Genomic DNA, 27,461 nt, shown 5'->3' with positions numbered 1-27,461 from the left:
TGAGGCAAAAATCTGGATAGCTGAGAGGTATGCAGGTTGATCTGAAGGCTATTAAGCTTGAAACTCAACTGTCTGTCATTGTTATTTATTGTCTGTAATACTTATTTATTTGCCATAAAAAAAAAAAAAAACTTTACAAGTAACAGACCAATATATGAAGAAAAATAATCATACATTATACAAAATCAGGGACAATTGAGAGCCACAACAAACATACAAACACACAGTTGCAACCATCAATTACAGCCACTTGTATGACATTGACTGTACACCTCAGATGTTTGATTGTGATCAAATGAATGCATAAATGCATAACTAACTGACACACAGGAACTTATCTTCTTAAGTCACTGCTGTCAGAATATAGTGCTCAGCCCACTACACAACCAAATACCTCTTAACATCTTAGCTCTTGAATTATGAAGAAATCTAAAAAAAATAATGAAAGGCAAAGGACCAAAATAAGAGACATATATTGCTTTATATACTTAGAAAGTTTCTAGAATTACAGTCTTGCTTAGCATTACTATGCTTTTTCTGTAGGTATTAAGTCTGAAACTTAAATGTCTGTCATTATTTAGTAATTGCAATCCTCCCTAATTTGCCAGAACACCACAAATTGTACAAGAAAGCAGTCCAAAATATGAATCCTTCCCTATACATCTCAACAGCTTAAAGGACCAAGACTCAACACTAGAGATAATATTTAAATACAGTCATCCTTATACAATTAAAATGTTAATAGAACAAGATGCTTTCATCACCCAGCATTATTTTGAATAATAAGTATGAATCTCTAATATCCGGCTTTATTGACTGATTGTAATCCTCAGTGACTTACCAGAAAATCATTTTTTCCATGTAATGCACAGAATAATGCAGCAAAATTAGGGACACCTGAAATACCCCCCCCACACACACACACACACACACACACACACACACACACACACACACACACACACACACACACACACCAATTAAACAAATATAAAATAAATAAATGAACAAGTACGTTCCTTCATGCTGGCTTGGCATATTGCCGGGGAAAAAAAAACACATTCCCACAGTCTTGATTGGCTACCTACACTAAGCATATCTGCCTCAATCATTATCACTCTGTCTCAGTTACCTGTGACAGCCTGAGCCAAAATAAAGGGATACTTGCTGTTTCAGCTCTTTCATTCAACAGCCCAGTGAAGCACTTGCTGAGCGATGTCTCTAAAGTCCTTAACATCTGCTAGGATTACTAGGACTGAGTTTATAAAGTTTCAAGCCAGACTATTTTTATACTGATCTGTTTTTTTTTTTTTTTACTTTGAGCTTCCTGGAACTCCATGCATGCTCATTTGCTGAGTTCTGAGAGCCCAAGATAGAAAGAAGGTCAAAGTTGGCTTTCAAAATATTCTTTCTCTCTCTTTCTCTCTTCTGAACCGGAATCAGCTTCTGAAGTATGTTTTCTCACTTTTTTCTTTCTTTCTTTTTTTTTAAACTGGCTTCTGCCTTGTCCTTCATAAAGTGTTTGCTTTTCTGATGGATCACTGAGAATTAAATTAAGTCAGTGGTGTCAGACATTGAAGTTGAAGGCCCTTTGATGTTCTGTGGATTCGTGTTGAAGCAAAACATGATGTTCTGCACACTTTGTAGTGCATTGGAGCATAGTTTGGTAGCTGGCTCTGGTTTTTATCCTTTGTTGCTGTATTGTTTTCGATTTATCCTGATTTCTTGTGGTCTGAAGGTGAAGAGCAGTTGGGGAATGATTGTAATAAATGGAGATATAGACTTTATTAACTTCTGAAGATGCTTGTTGGTTAGTGCACTATACTTCCACCAAATTTCACTTTGTTGGGGCTGATATTTATAGAAGTCTCTGCCCAGTTCTAGGTAAGCATTAAGAAACTGACTGAGCTTCACTTAAATGAGCCCGTGCACTGGCTTAGGTGGGGCTCACTGGGTGATTGTCTAGTGCTGTTTTTTTTAAACAAATAACTGTTTAAATTTCTATAGTTATAAATATATAATAAAATAAAAGTAAATAAATAGCTTTGGGAGTAGGGTAGCTCATCCAATCAAAGAGAAGTTGCTGAGGTGATTTCCTTAGTAGCTCACATGACTGAACAGACTCTGTTTGATGGTGATTACCACCTTATTTAGGGAGGAAAACATTTTTTCAGCCTGATGGTGTTGTCCTTGTAGCGAGAGGTAAAAGTTTTTTGAGAGCCCCTGGTTATTCAAAGATATTTTTGGTAGTGGAATTTCCAGTTAATTATAATATTAAAAAAAAATATATATATATATATATATATATATATATATATATATATATGTGTGTGTGTGTGTATGGAAATATTAACTTAGTAGACACAAAAGATATAATCATAAAGTGATTACACATCATCAAATTATGTAAGGCAAAGGAATAGTCTTTACTCACAAGGCATGCCATTTTTATGCACTTTAAGTTTACTTTAGAGTTTATGTAAATTGTGTAGTCTCAGTTGTGTAACAGGTAGCATGCTTGCCTTTTTAATTCTGGAAGAACAAAGACTGTGGGCTTAGTTCACATGAGTTGGATTTGTTAGGTATAATAAATACTGCCAAGATTTGGGTGCTTAAGGGCATGGGGAAGGGGGCTAAGTATATGAGGGAAATAAACATGCCATAAATATTCATAATTTATTTATATCTATCTATATATATATATATATATATATATATATATATATATATATATATATATACACACACATATATATGGATTTATGTCAGAACATCAACTTTTCAGAAAGTCAGACTTAATATGGTTGACCCCATATGGTCAACTTTTTGAAACATCGAACAACACAAAACATTTTTGCAGGGGGCAAGCCCACTGAACCCTCACATCCTCTCCATATTATATATATATCAACACAGAGACTGCACTGTGGGGAAAAGGGTAAATTCCTTGATCCGCACTATACTGTGATCTCCATACAAAAGCTTCGACATTTCAGAATTTCAGTCATATGAGCCCAACCATATGAAGTTCAACATTCTGAAAAGTCGATCTTCTAAATGGGACCCATCTGTTTATATAGATATGAATTTTTTTTGTTTTTTTAATTTTTTGATTAGAGTTTTGTGTTGGTGTGTGTGTGTGTGTGTGTGTGTGTGTGTGTGTGTGTGTGTGTGTGTGTGTGTGTGTGTGTGTGTGTGTGTGTGTGTGTGTGTGTGTGTGTGTGTGTGTGTGTGTGTATGTATCTGTATATATATATAAATATATATATATATATATATATATATATATATATATATATATAGGGTCTATATTAAAATTGCGAAGAGGTGTTACATTGAATGCCTCTTCACCAACACATAAAGACCACATGCACTAAACCGTGAATGGTCAAAACAGCGATTTCTTTCCCTGGGAAAGAAATCGCTAGTACCAAACACACCAAGTACCAAGTCATGTTCTAAATATTATGCTTTACTTCATAGTAAACTGGTCAAGTGAGGTATCCATTGTGGTTTTGGGGGGATTGCTAGTAGGGTTAGGGAACAACTGTAGTATTAAGGTTTTTTAAACTAGAGAGCATTAGGAGAAACTGGCCCTGTGTGCTGACAATTTTATGCTGTATCTTACTGATCCTGATGAATATATGGACTCATTATTTAAGCTATTGTGTAAATGTGGTATGCTGATAGGCTATTAAATAAATGTGAACAAAAAGTTCCTTTCCATTTGGTATGATCCATCTAGAGGACTGAAGGCTAAGTATTCTTTACTTTGTGGTAAAGTGGAAATTAAATATTTGGCTGGAGTTAGATCAAAAATGGTGCTGATTCTGTTGTTGTATTTGTTAGGCCATCCCACTGGCCCCAGAAAAGGAGTTGACAAATAAGTCAAGGAAATTAATTGTTAAATTTGAATGAGAGATAGAGAAGCAGAGATTGTCATGGGAAAAACTGACCTACCCTCAGTACTGGGAGCTGGGTATACTAGGTTTCTAGCAATACATTAGGGCCACACTGTTAAAACAGTTTTATGTATTATTTTCAGAGAAAGAGGCATCAAAGTGGAAGAAGCTTAGCAGACTTATTCTACATAGTAAAGGTCTGGATTTATTAGAGGAGGTATAGAACAGCACTCAGAATAAGGATATATGGACATGCTTATTCTACACAGTAAAGGCCTGTATTTGTTAGAGGAGGTATAGAACAGCACTCAGAATAAGGATATATGGACATGCTTATTCTACATAGTAAAGGCCTGTATTTATTAGAGGAGGTATAGAACAGCACTCAGAATAAGGATATATGGACATGCTTATTCTACACAGTAAAGGCCTGTATTTGTTAGAGGAGGTATAGAACAGCACTCAGAATAAGGATATATGGACATGCTTATTCTACACAGTAAAGGCCTGTATTTATTAGAGGAGGTATAGAACAGCACTCAGAATAAGGATATATGGACATGCTTATTCTACACAGTAAAGGCCTGTATTTGTTAGAGGAGGTATAGAACAGCACTCAGAATAAGGATATATGGACATGCTTATTCTACACAGTAAAGGCCTGTATTTGTTAGAGGAGGTATAGAACAGCACTCAGAATAAGGATATATGGACATGCTTATTCTACACAGTAAAGGCCTGTATTTATTAGAGGAGGTATAGAACAGCACTCAGAATAAGGATATATGGACATACTTATTCTACACAGTAAAGGCCTGTATTTATTAGAGGAGGTATAGAACAGCACTCAGAATATGGGTATATGTGATTTACAGCAACTAAGAAAGGCACATAATTTGATTTGGGCAATATATGAAATTCAAGAATGGTGGCAGTTGCTGGGTCTTCCTGAACTCACCCTAAAACATTAGGTAAAGGTCAGCAGGTGGATTAATGGATGAAAGGAAGTGAACTGGCAGGATATAGAAAAAATAGCTTTTTGTTCATGGGACAAATTTTGTATGAAGTTTAACTTAAAAGGTAGAGATTTCTTAGAGTATGAGGCATGAAAAAGTCATATATTGAATGTAGAAAAGGACCGCAAATGTGTGCAGTCCTCCATGTTGTCTAAAGATTTTGAGAGGAATTTATTCAGAAGATTGAATATTGAAGGGAAGAATTGGCTCTATTTGCAAAACTTTACTTAAAATCAAGGAACCCATAAAACTGAAGCTTGAAGAGAAGTTTGAACGATTAAAAGAGAGTAAGATACCCCAAAGATTGTGGTCACGGGTCATCATGTTGCTTAAGTATGCAACACTGTCAAGAAGATATCAGAAATTTGCCAGGAAATGCCTGCACAAGTATTTTTATACCCCAAAAAGGTTATTGAGAGTACTTCCAAATTTCATTGGTGATTGTTGGAAGTGTAAGAGTGGAGCAATAAACACATGGTTGCATATCTTTTGGTTATAAGATACTCATGGTTAGGAAGCCTCATGTGAAATATACAAAAATGTCTAAAAGCGACACAGCCAACAGAGTTAGGCGTAACCCCAAATTGTTGCTTCTGGGTGCTATACAGAAAGACAATATTTGAAGTGTTAATGGGACATTCATGCATTTAATAATGCTAACTTAAAAAGGTGATATTCATGGGCTTGGAAAAGATTGGAACCCCCAACAATTTGAGGAGGAAGCCCTTGATCATGAGATGGAAAATGAGAATTTGGAAGATTTATGAAAAATGGGTGGGGGGTTGATATAATACTGAAAAGGAGATAACTCTTAATTTAGGAAAAATGAAATAGGTGTTTAGGTGTTCTGTAATAATATGGCTACAAAAAAAAAAAATACAAGATCAGAACTGTAAACATGTGTGTAAGTGTGGACTATTGTTATTAAGTGTTTAGGCTAGGAGGGAAAACTTGTCAGAGAGGGAAATATAATCATAGAACTTATACAGGAGGGGTGGATGTAATAATAAAATGATATAGAAATGTATGCTGACTTTTGATCTGCATTAGTTGTATGTTTGTTGTACAGATTTCAATGGTATATCTACCAGTCGAATTATATGTGATCTGCAATAAACAAAAAAGTTACTGGGCAGGATTCACGAAGGCTTGCACGGAGTGTAAGAGACGTGCAACACTCCATGCAAGCCTCGCGATCCAGGAACAGCCCTAAACTCCGTGTAAGAGACCAGCTAAAACGTCTCTTACACGGACTGGGCGTGGACATGCTAAATACCTCACTTGCATCCGAAAGGTATGCAAATGAGGTATATTAGCGATCCACGAAGCAGAAAGCAGTCCGTGTAGGAGACGTTTTAGCTGCAGAAATGTACTCAGTTGACAACTGAGTACATTTCTGCAAAATCCACAACGGAGCAATGTCAGCTCCAAAAAAAGGATGCATATGATACAGGCAGCATGCCAATGGCCAAATATGTGGCCATTGGCAAGATAACCCGATTTAAAAATATTAAAAATATGTTTTTTTTTCTGCAATCGCCGATGTTTAAACCCAGCGCAGCCCCGCGCAAATGGGCTGCGCTGTATTAAACTCATAAAAAGAAGGTTATAAACCCACAAATGTGGGTTTCATGCAATACATGGAATGACAATGCAGGGACCAGCAGACCAAAACCAACATGGACACCGTGTAGTGGTTGCTAAGGGGGGAAGCAGAGTCTAAGACATGTAACTAAGCATTAGTAGGCAATCTCATGTAAATGAGGGTTAGGATACTGAATCTCACAGTCACATAGCAAATGAGCACAGTCTGAGTAGTGTAAGAGATACAAAAGGGGGAGGAATAGAGTAGGAGATAGGTGACATCACAGGGGGGAATGGTAGAAAGAAATGCAGTTCATTGGAGGTCAGTGTAACATGACAGATGACAGGCACAGATCAAGAAAAGAGGTGTGCCACTAGATAAGTCATGGAAAGTCAAGAAATGGAAGGTGTACACTGTTACCTACACCAAAGTTTCTTGCTGGCCGCGAGTAAGGCAGTGTGCGCGCGTGTAAGGCAGTGTGAGCATGTGGGAGCGTGTTGGGAGATGTCTAACACTGTTTGCGCGGGCGTGCACGTGTGTAAGGCAGTCTGAGTATGTTGGAGGCTGTTGGCAGACGTGTAACAGTGTTTGCGCGGGTGTACGTGCGTTTAAACCCGAATAAGTAGATTCTTAACCGTGTAAGCACATGTGTGCGCGTGTAAGCCACTGTGAGCGTGTTTCAGATAGTATGCAAGTTGCTCCCCCCTGAGGAAACAGAGAGGAAAAAGGAAGCAACACAATTAATAGGAATCTAGCAGGGATAACTGCTGAAGCTAGCAGGTGAAAACAATTAGAAGCAGGCAATTACACAGGCAGAATAGTAGCCCAGCCCAGCACTTAAAACTCTGCAAACAGTAGTGCAGGATGTTTCCATTAAGAGACACTGCAAGACAGGAGTAAGCTAATAGAAGTGAAAGCTGAAAAAGCTTCACTCAGAGCAGAAATGTTAAGGGCTGCCATAGCTGTCATAATGAGACATAGGCGACTTGCTGAGGGTGGTGACAATACAGATGGTGCCAGACAACCCACAGTGAGGAGACGGAGAAGAGTGTACAGGCCTAGGGTCACCTACCACGGGTTACATGAGCTGGAGATAGTAAAGCGCTATAGAGTGGACAGAGAGCTCCTGCAGCAGATTGTTGAGCTGTGCAAGCCACACCTCACACACAGAACCAACAGAGGGGAACCCATCCCAGTGGAAACCAAGGTATGTGTTGGCCTAAGAATACTAGCAACAGGTACCTTCCAGAGACCAACTGGAGATATGATGGGGATATCATAGGCATCAGCCTCCAGGGTACTACATCAGTTCCTGGATGTCATGTCAGCACATGTCGGTGATCATGTATATTTCCCCAATGCCCGTGAGGTATTGGCCAGCAATATGCGTCTCTTCCAGCAAATAGCGGAATACCCTGAGATACTGGGTGCTATAGAATGCACGCACATACGCATCAAAGCACCAGCAGGTGAGCGGGGTAGGGCCTACATTAACCGCAAGGGCTTCCCCTCCATCAACTGCCATGTCGTGTGTGATGCCCAGGGCATAATAATGAATGTGTGTGCTGGCTGCCCTGGGAGTTATCACGATTCCCACATCTGGCATTTGACGCAGCTGTACCAGACATTTGCCAATGGGGACATCCCACACGGACACCTAGTGGGGGATGCAGGTTATGCACTGGAGCAGTGGCTGATGACACCCATCAGAAATGCACACACACATGAACAGGAACGCCATAATGAGGCACACGCACAAACACGTAATGTGATAGAGCGTGTGTTTGGGCTGCTCAAGTCATGGTTCCAGTGTCTGGACACATCTGGTGGAGCCTTGCAGTACACACCAACTACATGTTCCCAAATTGTCATGGTATGCGCTATGCTACATAATATGATCTTGCGAAAACAGCTGCAGCAGGACCAGCATAGGGCCGGGCCAAACAGCCCCCCACCATTGCCAAGGCCATCACAGGCAGAGCGTGACTCGGAGGAGGAACAACCTGAGCCTGCCCCAGTAGGCAGAAGGAGGCGTGCCCAGTATGCCCTGGCCTTGGCAAAGAGGCAATGCATAGCACATACACTGGCACAGTAGGAACCCTGGGAATGATACCCTCTCTGACTCACTCATATAGTAACAGGGATGCCTAACATGACACAACCTGCTCTCAAACATGTACAGGGAGTGTAGTATGTGCATCCGACAGAGGCAGCCCTGCAGCACCACCTGAGGCATGATTGCCATGTGTCAAGCAATGTAACATCATCTAGTATATGCAAACATGAAGACCCTGCCTAACATCTCACCCTCACCAAGCATGATGCCACACTATGAAGACAAGAAGATCAAGTACAATAATCGGCTGAAGTAATGCAGTCAGTCAAAGGGGAGCCAATGTGTCACAGGCTGGGAAGATATGCGGAGTCCGACATGATGCACCACCTGCTAGGGGTGGCATGCACCTAGCATGCCATGCCCCATGGATACTGGCAAAGGCTGTCAGTACCCACAACATGCCCTGAATAGGTAAGTCAAAAAACACACACCCAATCTCAGAGGTTCTACAAGGGCTAGGAACCTAGATGTAATACTACCCCATGACAGATGTACAAACAGCAAGATGTGTGCAGTGTAAACGCACACAGTAAGGAGAATGTAGATACCAGTCCTGTAATAGAGAACTGGGCAAGGCTCACAGCAGCACCCTAGCACTACCAGGTCACACCTCATACTGTGCTGTACAGCCGCAAAACATGGAACAAGCTACAAAAGGAGGGTGACTAGCAAGAAATGGCAAGGATAACCACACCCCCATGTTGGTACCACAACAAGAAGCAGCATGGAATAGCCATGGTCAAATACCAATGGCTAAAACTGCCTCGCAGTAGATAGCCTGCTGCAGACCACTGTCCTAATACCAGGAACATCACCTGGCCTATGTCGGAATACATGAATATATCAAGCCCCCCAAACCACATTATATTGCTCGACTGAAAATACCCAGACATACACTGGTAGCATCGTACTAGCACCAACACAGTAGGGGAAAATTACCCATATTCCATAAACCAAACTGCCCAGGAACAATGTACTACCCCCACAAGAGGGGTAAGCATACTGGATGTGATAATCAGCAACATGTGTACTGGATGGCAAGATGAGAAGTGTACCCCTCACTGGTAAGACAAGACCATAGAGTAAGCACACTGGAAATACACACCCGACCCCAGTCCCTGGCCAGAATACCACAGTGAAAAACATGTGTAAAGTATAGGTTGCAGCCCTCAAAACCGATGTTGAATCCACAAAAGGCCCTGGGCAAGTGCAGAAAATGGGACACACCACAGAACATGTTATACAGGCATTCCATGAACACAGCCAGGAATGCTTGGAGTATGCAATCACAAATAATAACAACACACAATGCCATACACGCAGACATCTGGCATGCTGGGCTCCTGCCATTACCAAACCATGCAAGAGAATGAGGAAGATACCACATGATAGAGCAAACATAAAAAGGGAAGTAATCACTGACCAGTAGTATGGCAACAACATATGTCCACACATACAATCCACTAAGTCCAGCCACAACAAGTATAACCTATGAACCCAGAGGCAATGTGACACCAGTACCAAGTACACAGACAACCACAACACCCCCGAATAAATACAAACATATGTGATAGATGCATCCATGTATCCAAAGCAGAGGTTGAGCTCCAACAAGCCAGTACTGTCAACACTAGTCAGGAGGAGAAGGTAACCACATACACCACGAACCCAGTCCCACATAGACCTACCACAACTGTAAACCAAACACATAAACACAGACAAATATTCCCGGAGGCCTCAATTACAAACACACCACACCAACAGATGCCTCCAAAGTAGATCACAAGCAACCACAACCTTCAAACATAGCACATGCAGCGAATAGTACGCAAAGCTGGTGTGCCAAACAGTCACAGGCCCGAAGGAGAAACAAATGCCTGATACAGTCGTAATAGGTGTCTGTATAGGCAGAAACACAGCTGTCCCACTCACCAGACTGAACAAGGGAAAGGGTAGAGTAAGCTGCTTGTAGGTAGCCACAAAATGCCACGTAACACAAGTACGCAGGTCACCCCAAAGCAAGCAGGAATATGATGCACTCAATGTCCATGCTGGGGTGAATTACCTGAGATGTACCTCCCTGGTCAACAACAAATGAGACATGTATGGTCCCTCCGAGTATGTACCCCAGGGCGGGATAACACTGGCTGTGTGCAGCATCCAACCCTCACCAAGAATGATGCCACAGTACAAACACAGAATGCTCATGTTTAACAGCTGGCACAGTTACAGCTGTCAGTCCAAGAGGGTGTAATGTGTGTCCGCTTAAGATGTCAAGCATGGGAAGCCATGCTGCTGTTACAGGGGTGGCTGTCAGCTGTTACCTGTATGCGTCTGGATACTGGATAAGGCCTTTGCCGCCTCCATAGAGCCATATGTGGGCAAGGCCAAAAAGACTACCCACCACCCTAGAAAACATAAGTGGTAGGAAACATAAGGGTAATGCTGCCCAATGCCAGATGTGTAAACTGCAATATGCATGCCCCTGAGGCACTTCCCATTATGGAGAACATTGATGCCTGTCCAGTGACAGAAGCCTGCTGCAGGCCTAGTGATACCACACCAGCACTACTAGGTTATACCACATACCATGTGTTATGGCCCCAACACCTGCACCAAGACATCAAAGGAGGGGGAGTATCCATATGCAGCACGGACACCCATATAGCCAGGTAACTGACAATGCACAAAGCAGCGGACACCACCCATGTGCACATAACTGTAGTCAAAACTGCTGTACAGTCTGTAGCATGCGACAGACCACACTGTCACACACAAGAACCCCACCCAGACATCCGAAGACACTGGACAGTATGGATGTCCCACCAAATACCAGACAAGGTACACAAAGTACCACATAGGTGTCAAACCATTATGTATGCAAGGAGTCATCAGGGACCTAGGGACACAGTTCGACATTAATCTGTCATGTGACAGCCACAATGCCAATGTGGCTATGAAGACCGTTGATACTGGACACCGTATCATGAAAGGATTCACACCAACATCAACAGGGGTCACTGTGCCACTGTACTGTCCCCTTATCAGACCCATAATCTGGTACAATGACTCATATGGGATGTACCATACGTGACACCTGCAGCGGTTTGGAAGACCTCATAGTTACCCCACCAACAGGATAAAGGGTGCGAAATATATGTCATATGCTGCCTGGCTGTAGACACCCCAGCTGACTGCAGTCACACACTGCCTACACAGAGGCATTGTATGTCTGTTGTACCAGGCCATGTCCAACACAGGAGTAATGGACATGCTACACCACAGGAAATCAAAGCCATTGGAGCTGTGAGAGTCACAGATGTCAACCTCAACACATAATGAAATAAGATGTGCTGGAGGGACAGATACATAACCCATAGGCTCCCCACACCCAGAAACAGGATCCCAATCCATGGTAGGCAGAGCCCCTCACTGACACCCCTCAACAGGAATATTGCCAAGTGGATGGATGACCGTACATGTATACTGGGGGTCCCCACTGTGTCACGACCAGACAGAGGCACAGTGAAGAACCTCATAAATGGCCATAAGTGAACATAGCAAGGGGTGGCGAAAGACACACACACTCTAGCTAGGCTTACCAATGGTCTAGGGTGTCTAGCCTACTATGAACCCATGAACCTATGAAGATACAACACGTACAGGACACTAAGGATAATCACAAGGCTTACCCAACTGATGGTAGGAACCATGTTGGGCATCCACAGATATGCTCCGAATCACACAGATATTACAAACAACATACCAAACACACACACATATTGCTAACATACAACCTGTCAGGTGCAGTGCAAACACCTCCCCCCGAGTGCAAAATACCTATCCCAGCAGATGGTCCCCTGACATTGCAGATGCTGAGGTAACAGCCATCATCTGCAAAGCAGAACACACAGCAACAAAGGTATGTGACGGTGTCCTGTGCTGAGGCCAACATGGACCCCAAGAGTAATGGAATGCAAAATCACACTGCTGGCCAATGTCAGCCTTACCACAGGGTATGTACCCAAAGAGCAGTGTACAACAACAGTGGTCCATCACAACAAAGGGGTTGCCTGAATGGATACTCCAAACTAACACCCCAGGATCCTGACAAGCTTGTTCTGCACAGCTATGGAAAGGATCAGTATGTACCGCAGACAGAAGGCTAATGTGGACCTACTGATACCGGACCCAACACACTGTGGCTGTTGTAACTGCAGAACCGGCCCCTAAACATGTCTGACCCATTTGAAGCAGTCATTAAGGTCAGTGATGAGGGCTATGTGGTCCGCACAGCGTAGCAGGACCGTGCACATGCTTCTAGACCATACCGTACATGTTCAGTATGGATATGTTCACCAGCTTAAATATACACCCCTATGTCAGTAGAGGGGTTGCAAAGCAGACCAAGGACAGAACTGACATGGTCAGACATGCTGCATCCATGCCAGACTACAAAGCGGATATGAGTGGCATCCCACAAGGCCTGGTCTTGGCCCCCCCCACCCCCGTTCTGTATACATGTCCCATAGGTATAGGCCAACATGGAAGGACTGTGACTGAGCATGTATGCAGAGGAGTACAAACAGCCCACCGAATCCGACCCCCAGTTGACACAAGCAACCCACAAAAGAGCCACCTACAAACAGACAACTGTAGCCATAGCCATGTCAGCAAGCTAATTGCAGAACTGTGTATAGACAACCACTGTGGATATACAGTAAGTGCCCACAAATTACCACACAGGTGTTAACCCATGAGGCATCTAACATGTAATGTGAGACCTGGGTACAAAAGGTGATAAATAACCTGCACTGGACAAACATGTGTCTGTAGTGTTCACAGAAACATGTACCATATACCCACCCAAACATGAAGGCTGGCAGATGTAGATAAGGGGAACTCACTCTGGCTCTGCAGCCATCCTCCAACAGCATCACAACTGACTACAATAGCCCCTGTGGGATATACCGCAGCAGACACCTCCAACAACTGTAAAGTCCACAACAGTACCCCACCAGGGGTAGCAAAGAGCCTGAACAGATGCCATGTGTTGCCTGAGTAAACAAACTGCAGCCCCACACACTGCCATCCTTCCCGGCTACAGGAAAGCTGTGCCTGATGTATGATGCCATGTCCAACCTGGAATGAATGATCATGTTGCACCTTGTACAATCTGAATGGCAGTGAGCTATGCACATGAGGGACCTGAACCCCAGCACTGACATACATAGGACAAGCTGTACAGAATGATCCATAACACAGAAGGCACCCCCACACTTCAGTAAACTCCTGGTACAGGTCAGCCAGAGTGCCACATATCAACACCCCTCAAGAGGCATCCTGATGAGTGTATGGGAGATGGTAGGCTACCCTGGGTATCACTGTTATGTCAGAGGTAGACAGAGGCACAGTATACCAACCATGACATATGTAATGGCAAACTCCAGTTAGAATGTGTGTCAAAGGACAAACACACCCTGTGACTACCATCAGAAATGGCCTACGGAACATCGCTAGTGTTTGCCAATGTCCACCCATGTTGTGGAATACACTAGCAATGTTGGACGGGCCTGGTGTAGGTAGTCCATACCTGAACATATTGCAACATGGTCATATGTGCCCAACTGGCCCCTACACAGTCTGTCGTGCTCACTGTGAAGATGTCAAGCAGTGATAGGACTAAAGCCCAGGATACTGTCCACTACAGTGAAATACTGAACCAGTACACTATACGGTACTACAGTGTTAGGTCATTATGAAAGTATGTTGAGAACTGTCTGCAAAGTATCCCATGCAATTCCTGCAGGCACAGTATAATCCCTGTTGTGGCAGACATGAAGCAGTTGGCCAGTTAGTACACAACATGACACCCAGCACACAATCATAAATGTGTGATAATGTCGAAGGTCACACACACCCAAATATGTGTTGGACTTCAGAGTACAACATATGGAAAGCTCACACTGGGCATGCTCGCACACTTTGATAAATGAGGCATATGTCAGACAACATGCCATGGAAAGGCTGAACTGGGCATGCTCACACACTTAGGCCATATCTCCTGTAGCAGTTGGCCACACATATCTGGTATTTATGCGTGTCAGTCCAGGAACCAACCACAACACAGCAATCAGCCCAGTGCACACAGTAAATGACCACAGAGACATAAGTGATATAGTGGATCGCCGTCATATGCAAACATCTGCCACAGATACACAAGTTGGTCATAGGAACAGGGAATGCTATGGCAATAAAGACCTGCAAACAGTAGAACAGCACAACAAATATTGTGCATCCGACAATTGAACATATGGGTGTAGAGGTCAATACTAGGCTTCTTGCCCCAGGGAATGGCAGCTCAGCCAGAGTGTGCTTGGCATCTGCATCCCCAGGATAGTAGGCTACCGTGCCACTGTAAAGTAGGTCACAGAAGGCGACATGTGAGGCTAGTGAGCTGTGCCTCTGTCAAGCAGGGGCACCGTGGAGGTCTCAGGGATTGAATGTGCTAAGCCACAGCCATGTTGTCGGTGTGTGCTGTGAGAGGGTTGCTGAGGATCTCTGACAGTAGGTGTCCGTCAATAACAGACTGAGGGAGCCCTACCTGCATTCTCTGGACGATTCCACTGTCAACACTGTGTTGTAATGAGTATGTGTGAATGAAGTGCCGTGCTGGAACCGTCCACAGATGTCCTCCCTCTGTGGGATACAGCTCTGCAATGTAGTAGGTCGCTCTGTCTGTTGAGCAGGCGCATATATGGCGGTGTACAGCTGACAGGTGTCTTGTTGTGGAGCAGTCATGGGTATATGTGGGATAGCATGACCAATGCAAACTGTACACATGCTCATAGGATGCAAGTGTCAAGGATTATGCTGAGTGGCCAGTATAGTCCTCCAGCATGGGTCCTCTGAAGTCATCCACCCCAGTCTACACAAGTGTAGAGTCTGCTTGTGCTAAACACAGTTTGTGTGCAGTGACAACCTTGCCTGGGGGTGGAGTTGAGATATGGATGTCCAGGGAAAGGTGGACATGGGCAGGTATCACCAATGGTGGTCTACCTCTGGTGTGGAACAGTGAGTACCCACGTTGCAGATGGACAGGTGCAATATGTATTAACCCATGTGGCTGTGGTGTGTGGTTCTGCCATAGCACATGGACCCACAAATTGTAGTGGTGGTAGGGTAAAGTGGTAGAGGCCTGAGTAGTTCTCACACACAATATGCCTGTACCTGATGTTAACAACTGGAATGGTGTATGTGAATACCTGCATATCCTGGCACTGTTCCCAGGGAAGCTAAGTGTGTGTCCTGGATGTGGGTGTGGTGTGCTGGACTGGTTGTGTTGTGTGTTACAGGTCCTGTGGTCCCAAAGCATGGTATAGAACATAACCTGCCAGTGCGATGTGCATATCTGACCCTGATGTAGGTGGCTGCAAATGCATATATATGCTATCCCCCACCTGACAGGTAGTACGACGTCTACAAACCTCTGTGGAAATGAAAATGTCAGCACCCTAGAAATACTACAGGTGCAGAACAAATGCCCAGTAATTCGGATAGTGCGCTCTGCTAATGTGTCGCCCTCAAGTGTCATACTATAGTTAGGTAGGGGTTCGAATCCTGCAAATGCTCAGTGTGTATGTGTGTGGGTGAGTGGGGTTTGTGTGTGTGAGAGGGAAATGTTCTTTTTGGCAACTGGGAGAACACACTACAGGATGCACACTCCCCTTTCTAAACACAGATGATGTCAGCACCCTATAAGTAAAGCAGGAGAAGGGAAGCCTCCCAGTAATGCGACTAGCGCACTCTGCTAATGCATCCGTCTCAAGTGTCATAACATAGTTAGGTAGTGGTTTGAATCCTGCAAATGCCAAGTGTGTGTGTTTGGATGAGGGGTTATTGTGTGTGTGCGAATATGTATGAGGGATGTGCCCCTTTTGCCAACTGGGAGAACACACTACAGGATGCACACTCCTCTTTCTAAACACAGATGATGTCAGCACCCTATAAGTACAGCAGGAGAAGGGAAGCCTCTCAGTAATGCGAATAGCGCGCTCTGCTAATGCGTTTCCCCTGCGTATCGTAATGTAGTTAGGTAGGAGTTTGAAACCTCTAAATGACATGTGTGTGTGTTTGCATGTGGGGAGTTTGTGTGTGTGCATTTCCATATGACAAACATGTCAGTTTTGGCAATCAGGTGATCACACTACCTGATGCACATTACCCTTTCAAAGTACTGATGTTGTCAGCACCCTATAAGTATATCCAGAGACGAGGAACTATCTAGTAAACTGAACAGTGCGCTTTGCTAATGCGTCCCTCTCACGAGTCATGACTTAGGTAGGTAGGGGAATGAATCCTGCAAATGGCAAGTGTGCATGTGTGTGGGGGTAGGAGGGTGTGTGTAAATGCAAGTGTGAGGGAACAGATCCTTTTGGCAAATACTACAATACACCAGATGCTGCATACTCCCCCAGTAAACACAGGGGATGTCACCACACTATCAGCACAGCCAAACAGGGCTAGTTGGCTAGTAATGCCAATAGTGTGCTCTGCTACTGTGTCTATTACCATTGTCAGAGTACAGACAGGCATGTTTTGGTAACCCACAACTGTGACGTGTGGTTGTGTCACACAGTATGACCTTGTGCGGGTGTTTGTACATAACAATGCATGCCATTGCCTAACCCAGCAATGGCATTGCACACATGATGTATGTGTGTGACACATACACATAAATACCTGTGACCTGCAGTAGTTACCATGTCTGACACTTGCTTCGTGTGGATAAATGGTATTAGCAATGTATACCAATATGACTGTGTCTTACTGTGCAGGGTCCGCACGTGGTATGTCCCTATACAGTGTGGGTGTCTATGGTGAAAGACCTACAGCAGGGGATACACATCTGGTCTGGGCCATATAGTGTACATGTAGTCAATGTACAGGTGCTGCATGTTCCCACCTGTTGTGGTAGTGGTAACATGTTATTCCACTGCAATTCGGTGACCACATGCTGTGAACTCTTCAACTAGAGTGTTGTAGCTACAGTAATGCTCACACACAATGTTCGGCTGGATGCAGTACGGCCTTATAAACACAGTTCATGGGACTGTCATATTGCCGGTGTTATTATGGAGGATAGGTGGTGTTCCTGTGTATGTGAGGGTTGTGTGTGCCAGGCTATGAACCAGATGGCAGTCCGACAGACTGTCAACTGCACATGAGTAGGCCCTGATGGTTTGTGCTGTGCCAACAACCTGGAGGTGTGTGTATCTGTGTTAACTTGGGATACCACCCTCCTATCCATGTGTGTTACATGTGTAGGGGACGACAGGCATGGTATGGGGCATAACCTGTTAGTGATGGGTAACACCTGTGAGCCAGGAATCATGCATCCGGTACTGCACAGACATTGCAGTTCACCATGCTGAGGGCAGTGTCTGGTGCATGCATCCTCCGGTGTACACTGCTGTTGTTGTGTAGCAGCACTGTTAGTGTCCTAACCTGTGTGATACCCACGGAGGTCGCTATGTAAACCATGTCGTGCAGCATATGGCAGTATGTGTGTACCAAGGAGCCTTGCCATTAGACATCGGGCCATGGGTGTCACGTGCAAGATGACCCGTGCACATCAATGTGGCTTCCCTAGCATGTAAGCACACGTTGACAGCCAGTGGATACCCTATGAATGACAGTGGAGACTGAGCATAATGTAGACATACAACAGCCTTCCCACATATAGTGGTAGAATACCTGGTGAGGGTATGTTGGCAACCAACATCAGGCTCATACTGGCCTGTGCCACATGCTGAGAGATCCATTCTATGTTCCCTATCATGTAGTCCAGGGAGGTATGTCCCAGGCAGCCACACTGGCATGGTCAATGAGTGAGTCATATCTGTCCATGCCTCTGTCTGACCTGTATGCATGTGTGCTGTGGTGGACCATAGTGCCCCTGAGTCATATCACTGTGACCTTCACCAGATACAGCCTGTTGAGCGGGACCCCAGTGCAGCACACATGACAGGTACCTGACACGTCTGTAGCAGGTGTGTTGTGTAGCCCTACAGGCTGTGGGTGTGTGGCACAGGGGATGTGTGTGCCATGTGTGGCATGTGCTCTGTTCCGACGGAACATATACCTGTGTGCCAGCTACGGAGGTGTGTGATGCCCAGGCAGGCTGCTAGTTTGAGTCCCCACGTATGCCCCAGTGTGTTCAGCATGCTGTCAGTGTGTGTCAATGTCTGATTGGTGTTGTCATCACTGTAATATATTGTATTGATTTATTTATTTATCCTACATTTGTTGACTGGGATAGCCCAACTGGATGCATGTCCATTTCCAGGGGAGGCCCGTGGAGACAAGCTACGAGGGTAGCAGATACAGTATTACAGAATACTAGCATTACATAGTACAAACAGATTATTTACAGGGATTACATAAGTAAGCAAGTCAAACATGTTCCACAGGTTAATGTTAGACCTGAGCACAAGCCAGGATTAAATTGAAATTACACAGTAAAGTGGTTCACAGAAGTTACACATTCGAGTTAGCCAGGCTTGATACATTGACATAGCCAGTTATGTGACAAATGTTGTTTGAGTCTACTGTCAAATGACCTAAGGTGGACATTAGGGTAATATCAGCTGGAAGTGAGTTCCAGGATCTACTTACAGGGTTTGCAAAGAGAGAATCACCAGCTGTGTTATTAAACTTGCTAGTTTAAAGTAGTACATTGTTAGAGGATCAAAGCGGTCTAGGATTGTTATAGGGGGTGATACTAATTTAAGTGCAGGAGTATTGTCTGGATTATAGAGGATTCTATAGGCCATAATCAGTTGGTTATACTATATTAGGCTGGGTATTGCAAGCCAACCAAGCTGATTTAGATTGATGCAATGATGTGTCCTAAAAGGCGGGCCAGTGGCAAACCTGGCAATGTGGTTGTAGCAAATCGAGTGCTTGTTAAAGACAGTCTTGTTCATATGTGAGAGTAGAGGGGATGCATACAGAATGGCTGAAACAAGGTGTGAGCGAGCTATGGCACCTTTAGCTCGAGGGGCTAGGAAGGCTTTAATTCTGTAAAGTGACCCTAGCTTTCTATTGATGGCTTTGCTAATCTGGTTAACATGTATGTCACATATGAGATTATTGTCTATGATGACACCTACTAGTTTCGAGATGGGTCAGGGAGATTATTGTGCCATCAGTTGATGTTATGGTAACGGTGAAAGTGGTAGACCTACGTGTTGGTGGAATAACAGCTGTTTAGTTTGATTGGGATTTAGGATCAGACGATGTTCAGAAAGCCAGTTCGCTATTGTATTAAAGGTGGTCTGGGTAGCTGACCATAACTCTACTGGAGATGTGGCTGAGCAGATCAGAGTAGAGTATACAGCATATTGCATACAGCTGACTTTTGGGATGACAGTATAACGGTCGTTAATAACGATGGAGGACAGCAAGGGCCCAGGATAGAGCCTTGTGGTACTCTGAGGGTGTTAGGTAGAAGGTTAGAGGGTTTGTTCTGCCAGAGGCCGGCCTGCTGTTGACCATGCAGGTAGGATTGACACCATTGGAAGGCTCCAGTATCTAGACAGTCTGTGCAGGGTGTGGAGTACAAGTTGGTGATCAACCATATCGTATGCCTTTGAGTTATCCAAAAAGAGGGCTGTGGATATATAATTAATGTTGCAAGTATGGCTTATGGTGTTAGTAAAGGCTAGGAGGCCTGACGTAGTGCTGTGATGAGGACGTAAGCCATGCTGAGTGCCTGCCATAATGCAGGTTTGGATTAGGTGGTGCATGACCTGTCTATGACAAAAGTTTCCATAATCTCTGCAAGTGGAGAGAGTATAGCTATTGGCCTATAATTGGAGACTTCAGTAGAGCTGCCTCCTGTGTGAAGTGGGATTACATATGACATTTTCCAGATGGTGGGAAAGTTAGATTCTAACATGGTTCCTTTGATTACCTTTGAGACGGGGTAAGCAATAGCATCATCTGGTTTTGATAGGTACTCGGCAGGGAGTTGTTCAGCAGACAGTGTAGTGGGTTTCACTGTTACAATCAAGGTACGGAGTAGTGAAGTGGCGACTGGTTGGCAGCTGGGCCAAGTAGTTTTCTAGGGGTGCTGCTTTCAGGACCAGGGGAGCTAGGAGGTAGATGGCTAGCTAGGGCCTGCAATGTCTCAGTAAAGGACTGGTCAAAGCTATCAGGAACATCTTCAGGGGTATTATCAATAGTAGCAGCAGGGATTGGGGTTGACGTTTGTCCTGGACGTAGTATATATGACATGCCACCTGACAGGGTATGGCATTACTGGGTTCAGAGAGACCAGTCCCCAGATTGGCTGTGTGGTGGCATCCCACACATGTGTTGTACGTTCCTGGCCAAGGGTGATGGCTGACTGCATACATGTGGCAGCCATGACAATGACACATGACTCACATAAACCACGACTGGACCATAGAGGCGATTCACCGGTTACCTTTGCACATGCCACCCTAGTAGTGTGATTGCCATGGTGAGTACCAACACATAGGGCCAATGGGGAACAACATACTGAAGGTGTGTATGTGTGGGTGGACTGCCACTGTTTCATAGCACTGACATATATGACTGCACACGTGGGTAAATGCCAGGTAAGACGTGTGCAATGTGTCACAGGCAACGTACATGCGTACAGGGCAGACAGTGACGTTCTGTCATGCGTAAGGTTGACATACATATGGTACACTATGCAGATGTCACTAGCAGTCTACAGAAGCACTGTAACTCTGCATTGCAGGTGTAAGCAGTGTTCCAGGGGACCCCATGCAAACATGCATGCAAACAAAGCTACAGTACACAGGGCTGGAAGTACTGCATTATACAACAAAGAAGGGGTAGCAATAACAGTAAGTAACAATGCAAATATGTAGGCACTATCAACATGTACCCAGGAATACGCAGCACAGATGCCCATGGTAGAACCGATATTATGTCATACTTATTTGTGATCTGGACGACATTGGTACTGCACACATATCTAGATGCGTGAACATACACATGTCATAGTCGTTGTGGGCATCTTGACACCATTACTGTACATGTCCACCATTGCATATCACTACTTGTGTTAGCTTTCCCCCTGTGCTACCCATGTATGCGGCTATCTGTTGACAACCTTACCACCGGCATGCAATTATGTGCAGCTGTTATACATTGGTATGTACTATGGGTGCAGATAACAATTCAGGACATTCATACAGTTACTACAGCAGGCATGCTGGGGTACACACACAGTCATAGCAGCACACTGTACTGTTACCAACATGATACTACTAATACACGTCTATGCAGTCACCCTGTGCATCAGCAACGTGTTTACCTGTTCCCGCAATGATGTTGGAGATTGCAGGAGGTGGCACAGTGTCATCATATGCACAGGGTGTGGATTAGGTATGCCTGAGTCAGCCACTGATACCACCAATTGACATGTGTGTGTATGTGTGTTGGTGAAGGGCAGCAGTACAGGGTGGAGCAGTGTTGGTGCAGTGTGTGCGTGTATGTGGTTGCCCTAAGTGTTAACATTTCGCATGTGTGTATGCACGCACACAGTTCCACCTCATGGCTGCCATATACAGGGGTTTGTGGACAGCCACAGACTGCACCTGGCAGGCCATACAGATCAGTGTCTGTGTGCACGGACACGGTACCTGTGCCTGGCAGGGGTGCTACGGACCGTATCCAGTACAGAGCCGGACTGGGTACTGTCATCAGAAGCGGGGGTGTGTTGACTGGACACATGTCCCTGTTGGGACTGTCCAGAGCCACATGCACGTGGTCTCCTGGGGCATTCCGATGACAGCACAGACCCAGCATTGCTGGGGCTGCTGCTGGCACTATGGGGGCATGCGCGAGCCTGTTGCCGTCCGCGCCGACTGCCAGCTGCTGCCGCTGCCGGCATACGGCCACGTCGAATCCGCAGATGCCCACCATTGCCCTGGCTCATGGACATCTGGTTGTGGAACTGCTGTAATATGTCCCCACAACGTCTGTCTATGACATTGGTGAAGTTACGGATAGCATCCGCAATGTCACGCATACTGTCTGTCATGGCTGTGCGACATGCTCTGAGCTCCCTCGGACCCTGTCTGGTGTACCTTTCCATACGTGACTGAGCCTGCATGACAGTCCGAAACATGGCTGAGGTTGACAGACCTCTTTGGGCACGTCGGCCAGAGGCAGTATGCCCACGGATGCTCCCACGAGAACCCATGGGCAACTGTCTGTGTGGTACCATCGGAGGACCCTGCCCATGGCTGCTGTGTGGGGATGCATGTGCCACAGGTACCACATTACCCTGGTCTATGCCCGCTGTATCCTGTCCATCACCTAGGGACAATGGTGACAAAGGATGTATAGGCAGGATGACTGTGCGCAATGATGGGGTTGACAGCTGTGTACTGTCAATTGGCTGACCAATGGCAGACCCTGACACACCTTCCTGTACCATTACACATATATCATCATTACCAGTAGCCATGGCACAGGATTCAGGTTCCCTCCTGCAGGTCACCAGAGCAGTACCAGAACCTGTGGGATGAAGACAGGAAACACAGTTTACAATCTCCAGACATTGTTACCAGTGATGCACTTATACACACATGCACACATGGACACATGCACACAGGCACACATGCACACAGGCACACATGCACACATGCACATGTGGACACATGCAAACATGCACACGTGGACACATGCACACATGGACACATGCACACATGCACACGTGTTCACATGCACACATGCACACATGCACACATGCACACATGGTCACTTGTACATATGCACTCATGCACACATGCACACATGCACACATGCACACGTGGACACAGGCACACATGCACAGATGCACACGTGGACACAGGCACACCTGCACACATGCACACATGGGCACAGACACACCTGCACACATGCACACATGCACACCCTGCAGTATACACACAGAGCACTACTGAGTTACACTACTGTTACTAGCATTATCAGGACTATTATAGGTTATGTTAAACACACTCACCAGCATGGATGGCCTGTCTCTCTGTAACCCTGGAGGGACCTGCAGAAATGATGAGATTAAAGTCAGTGGGCACATCTGTGCCATTGATATTGCATATGATACAGTGTACAGAACAGTCAGGTGTACATATGGCATATTACCTGCACGCTCCATGTCGTGCTGCTGTGTGGAACCAGCCTCCATCATAATGCAGGTGTACTGCTGTTGGTGTTCCGGGGCTGGAGCCACAACACTTAGGAGTAGCCCCTCCAGTCTGGTGAGGTGGGGATGTGTGGCCACCCCACCTCCTGTGGCGACCTGTTGCCTGTGGATATCTGATGCACGCTGCCAGACACTTTGGATTAAATCACTGCAGTGATGTCGTACCTGCTCATATGTCCTGTTATGCGTGCCAATATCATTTACCCTACGGACAAGGTCTTGCCACAGTGCGGCCCTCTCCTGCTGATTCTGACTGGTGCGGGAAAACAGGATGTCATACTCCCGCACCAGGCTCTGGTGGATCTCTTCATCTTCCAACACAGAGTAGGCGGGGTTACGCTGTCGTGCCATCTCCCTGGAAGAGAACACAGACAGGATATCAGCAGACCATGTCAGCAATATGTGGCACACATACTATACATGATACTCATGTGTAGTGATATACTACTACTCTCATATGTTGCATGTGTGTGTGTCATGGTGGATACACAGGTACATGGCCAGATATCAGTGCTCAGCCAACACCTGTGCAACAATACCTGCCACATTCGACACAACGTAGTAGCATGCCCCATTGGTCAGCACACACTGACAGGTGCAATGCACAACCTCACTCTGGGAGTTCATCCCAAGGTACTCTATGTGGGACACCGTCCACTACTGTGATGTGGACAGACGTTACTCGGCCTGGATATACATATCCCACCACCACCACCAGCACAGTAGACTACTTTGATATGTATGTGGTTAGACAGTTATTCACTTGCTGGGACTGAGATGGTATCCATGCAGCACACTGGGCCAGTGGAAGCCACAAGCCACACTGCTGACCCCTTTGCAAATGCTTACCACGGACATGCCGCGGATTGCATGACACTTGCACGCACATGTCTAACCCAGACCCTATGCACAAAGGTTAGGCATCCTGTCCGGTGGATCCCAGACAGAGGTAGATTGTATAACAATAGCAGGAGGCTACTGCAGGACAGAGCACATTCACATTAAGGGTAGGCATCTGTGGTCAGCACTGGTACTATGCTACAGTCCGTCATAACAACGGCCATGGCCTACTCTGGGAGGGAAATGGACACAAACACTATGGATGACCACAAGGCCTTCTTCAGTTATGTGACACATATGGACCACATGCCTCAGATATGCTCTGTGTTATTCCACACCTACTTAACATTCACCAAACACAGGCATGTTGGCAACAATCCTGCAGACATGTTCGGTGTACATATCCCCCCTCCTTCTCCCCCACCTTTGAGATATTTATCCCAGCTGGATGTAACCTCCCTATCATCGCACATGTCCAGGTGAGGGACGCCCTCAGCAGAGGAGAACACACAGCATCACTGTGACCTCGTGGTCCCCCTGGATGTGTGCTACCGGCACTCTGAGAGGACATACCACCGCATGTAACACTGATAGTTTATCTTGGCTGTGCTACAGGATATGTACCTGGACAGTGGCATACAACAACAGTGGTCCCACAACACTAAGGGGGCACCTCAACTGACCCTGAGGATTACCACATCATATGCATAATGGGCCTGGTCTGCTACGCTATGGAATTATGCAGTATGGGATGCATATGCAGTGACATCAGGTACCTGCAGACACTTGTTCCCAGCCAGTGTGCCTTTGGGATGGGCTGATCCTGATGTTTGGGCCTGGCTGACATTTCAAAGCAGTCACTACAGCCATTGCTGGGCCAACGCACAGACACATGCTGCCAGGATCCTGGCCTATGACTGCTTGACATGTGATGTATGGTCATCCCCTTTTGGTGGAACTAAGTACACACAACATATCACATGGACATACCTATGGATACAGACCTATGACACATTTGGAGGGTTCACAGTATGCACACTATTAACCTGCTACTTTGCATTACCTCTGTTTGTCGCAGCTGGTTGCGTTACCACAGCTTCTGCTTGCTGCTGCTACTGTCAGTGCTGACAGCTTCAGGTTACAGAGAGTCACAGTGTCTAGTTTTTTTTTTTTTTTTTTGCTCTCTCTCTCTCTCTCTCTCTCTCTCTCACTTCTCGCTCTCCCTCTGTCTGCTTACAGACAATGCAATGAATGTATTGCATGTGGGGAGTGTTAGCACTGGATGCTTTTGTAGGTATCTGCATAGGTCCATGTGATGGCCTCTGCACCAGTTGTAAGCCAGCATTTGCTAATTGCATACAGCCAGTTGTGTACTGATTGCAGTTCTCACTGTGATTTCAGGTCAGTGCTATAAAAGGGTATGTGGGATAGGCGTTGCCCTTTCAGATTGTGAGGGCGGGGACCATGCTGGTATGCTGTGGACAGTGTTCTGTGACTGTAAAGGTTAGTATCTCTCTCATGCTTCGGGCTGTGTTGTATATTCACAATTCTCCATTCCTCTCTCATGTTCCCTGTAGCAAGTGTGTATGCACATCGACTCCTACAACTATATATAGATATATTTATATATATATATATGTACATATGCATACATATATCTATGTACTTTCACTGACCTTATTATCTACAGGCTGCCAACTAGCATGGCTGTTTCTTTTCACACACTACTATTATGGAAATCCAGTAGTTTTGACATTTATTTTCAATGACATGCTTTGTGTACTACACATCCTATATTCCCTTTACATTCATCCCTACTTTTACATGTTATATTTATTTTAGCACAATGTTTTTGTATAAAAGTCATGGCTTAGTGGTAGGTTGTACAGACAAGTGTTTCCAAGGTCCTGGGTTCGGGACTGACAGTGGGAGTTTATTTTTCTTTTGAACTGAGTACAGGACCTGTCAATCACAGTGACTAAGGCACTTTTAAGCAGTTATAACTGGGCTAGCGCTGGTTTGTGCGGAGCTCACGCATGCACACTGGCGGTTAGCTCCGCGCACACCCGGTTACAACCACTTAACGGTGCTTACTCTGGCGCACACCCGCACTATTTTCTTTGAAAGAAAAGAAAATGGGGAGACAGGAAAGTGGTGAAAAAGGGGTCACAAAGAGGGTAAGACAGTAGGGAAACAAGCTTGGGATGTGCAGGAGGGATGTAGGTAAGGCCCATAGCTGCCCATTTCTTCCGCAGCAACAGCTGTGCATATGTATGTAATTTGGTGTGACATTTGAAACCTTCCACCCCTGAAAGAGGTGTCAGGACAACAATAATACTTGTTGTACAGCCAATTGTAATTGATAGGTTCCATGTCCAGCGGACATGTGTGCGGAATGGGCAGCTATGTATTGGGCGTAATTTTTTTGTGGGTACAGAGTACCCTTTTTTTATTTTTTATTTTTTTTCAGGTAAGAGTGGTATGTCAGGTGAAGGAAGTTGGTTCAGCTGGGGAGGTTGGTTGGGTAGGTAAACAGACAAGACAAACAAGATGCATACAGGGGCGGTGTATGACACGTGTGGGGGGGTTACACAATTGACGGGGACGGAGGTTTGGAAATCCAGAGCCCATGAGCCCACAGATGGCAACAGTGGAACTGATATCCCCACCCATAGGCAGTTGCCACTGTTCCTTCACTGCCCAGGACGGGGCTGTGGTGGGGGCTGTGTAG

Source organism: Protopterus annectens, chromosome 7.part0, assembly GCF_019279795.1.
Source record: "Protopterus annectens isolate FY-2018-M chromosome 7.part0, PAN1.0, whole genome shotgun sequence".
Classification (NCBI taxonomy): domain Eukaryota; kingdom Metazoa; phylum Chordata; order Ceratodontiformes; family Protopteridae; genus Protopterus; species Protopterus annectens.
Note: the sequence above shows the minus strand (reverse complement) of the source record.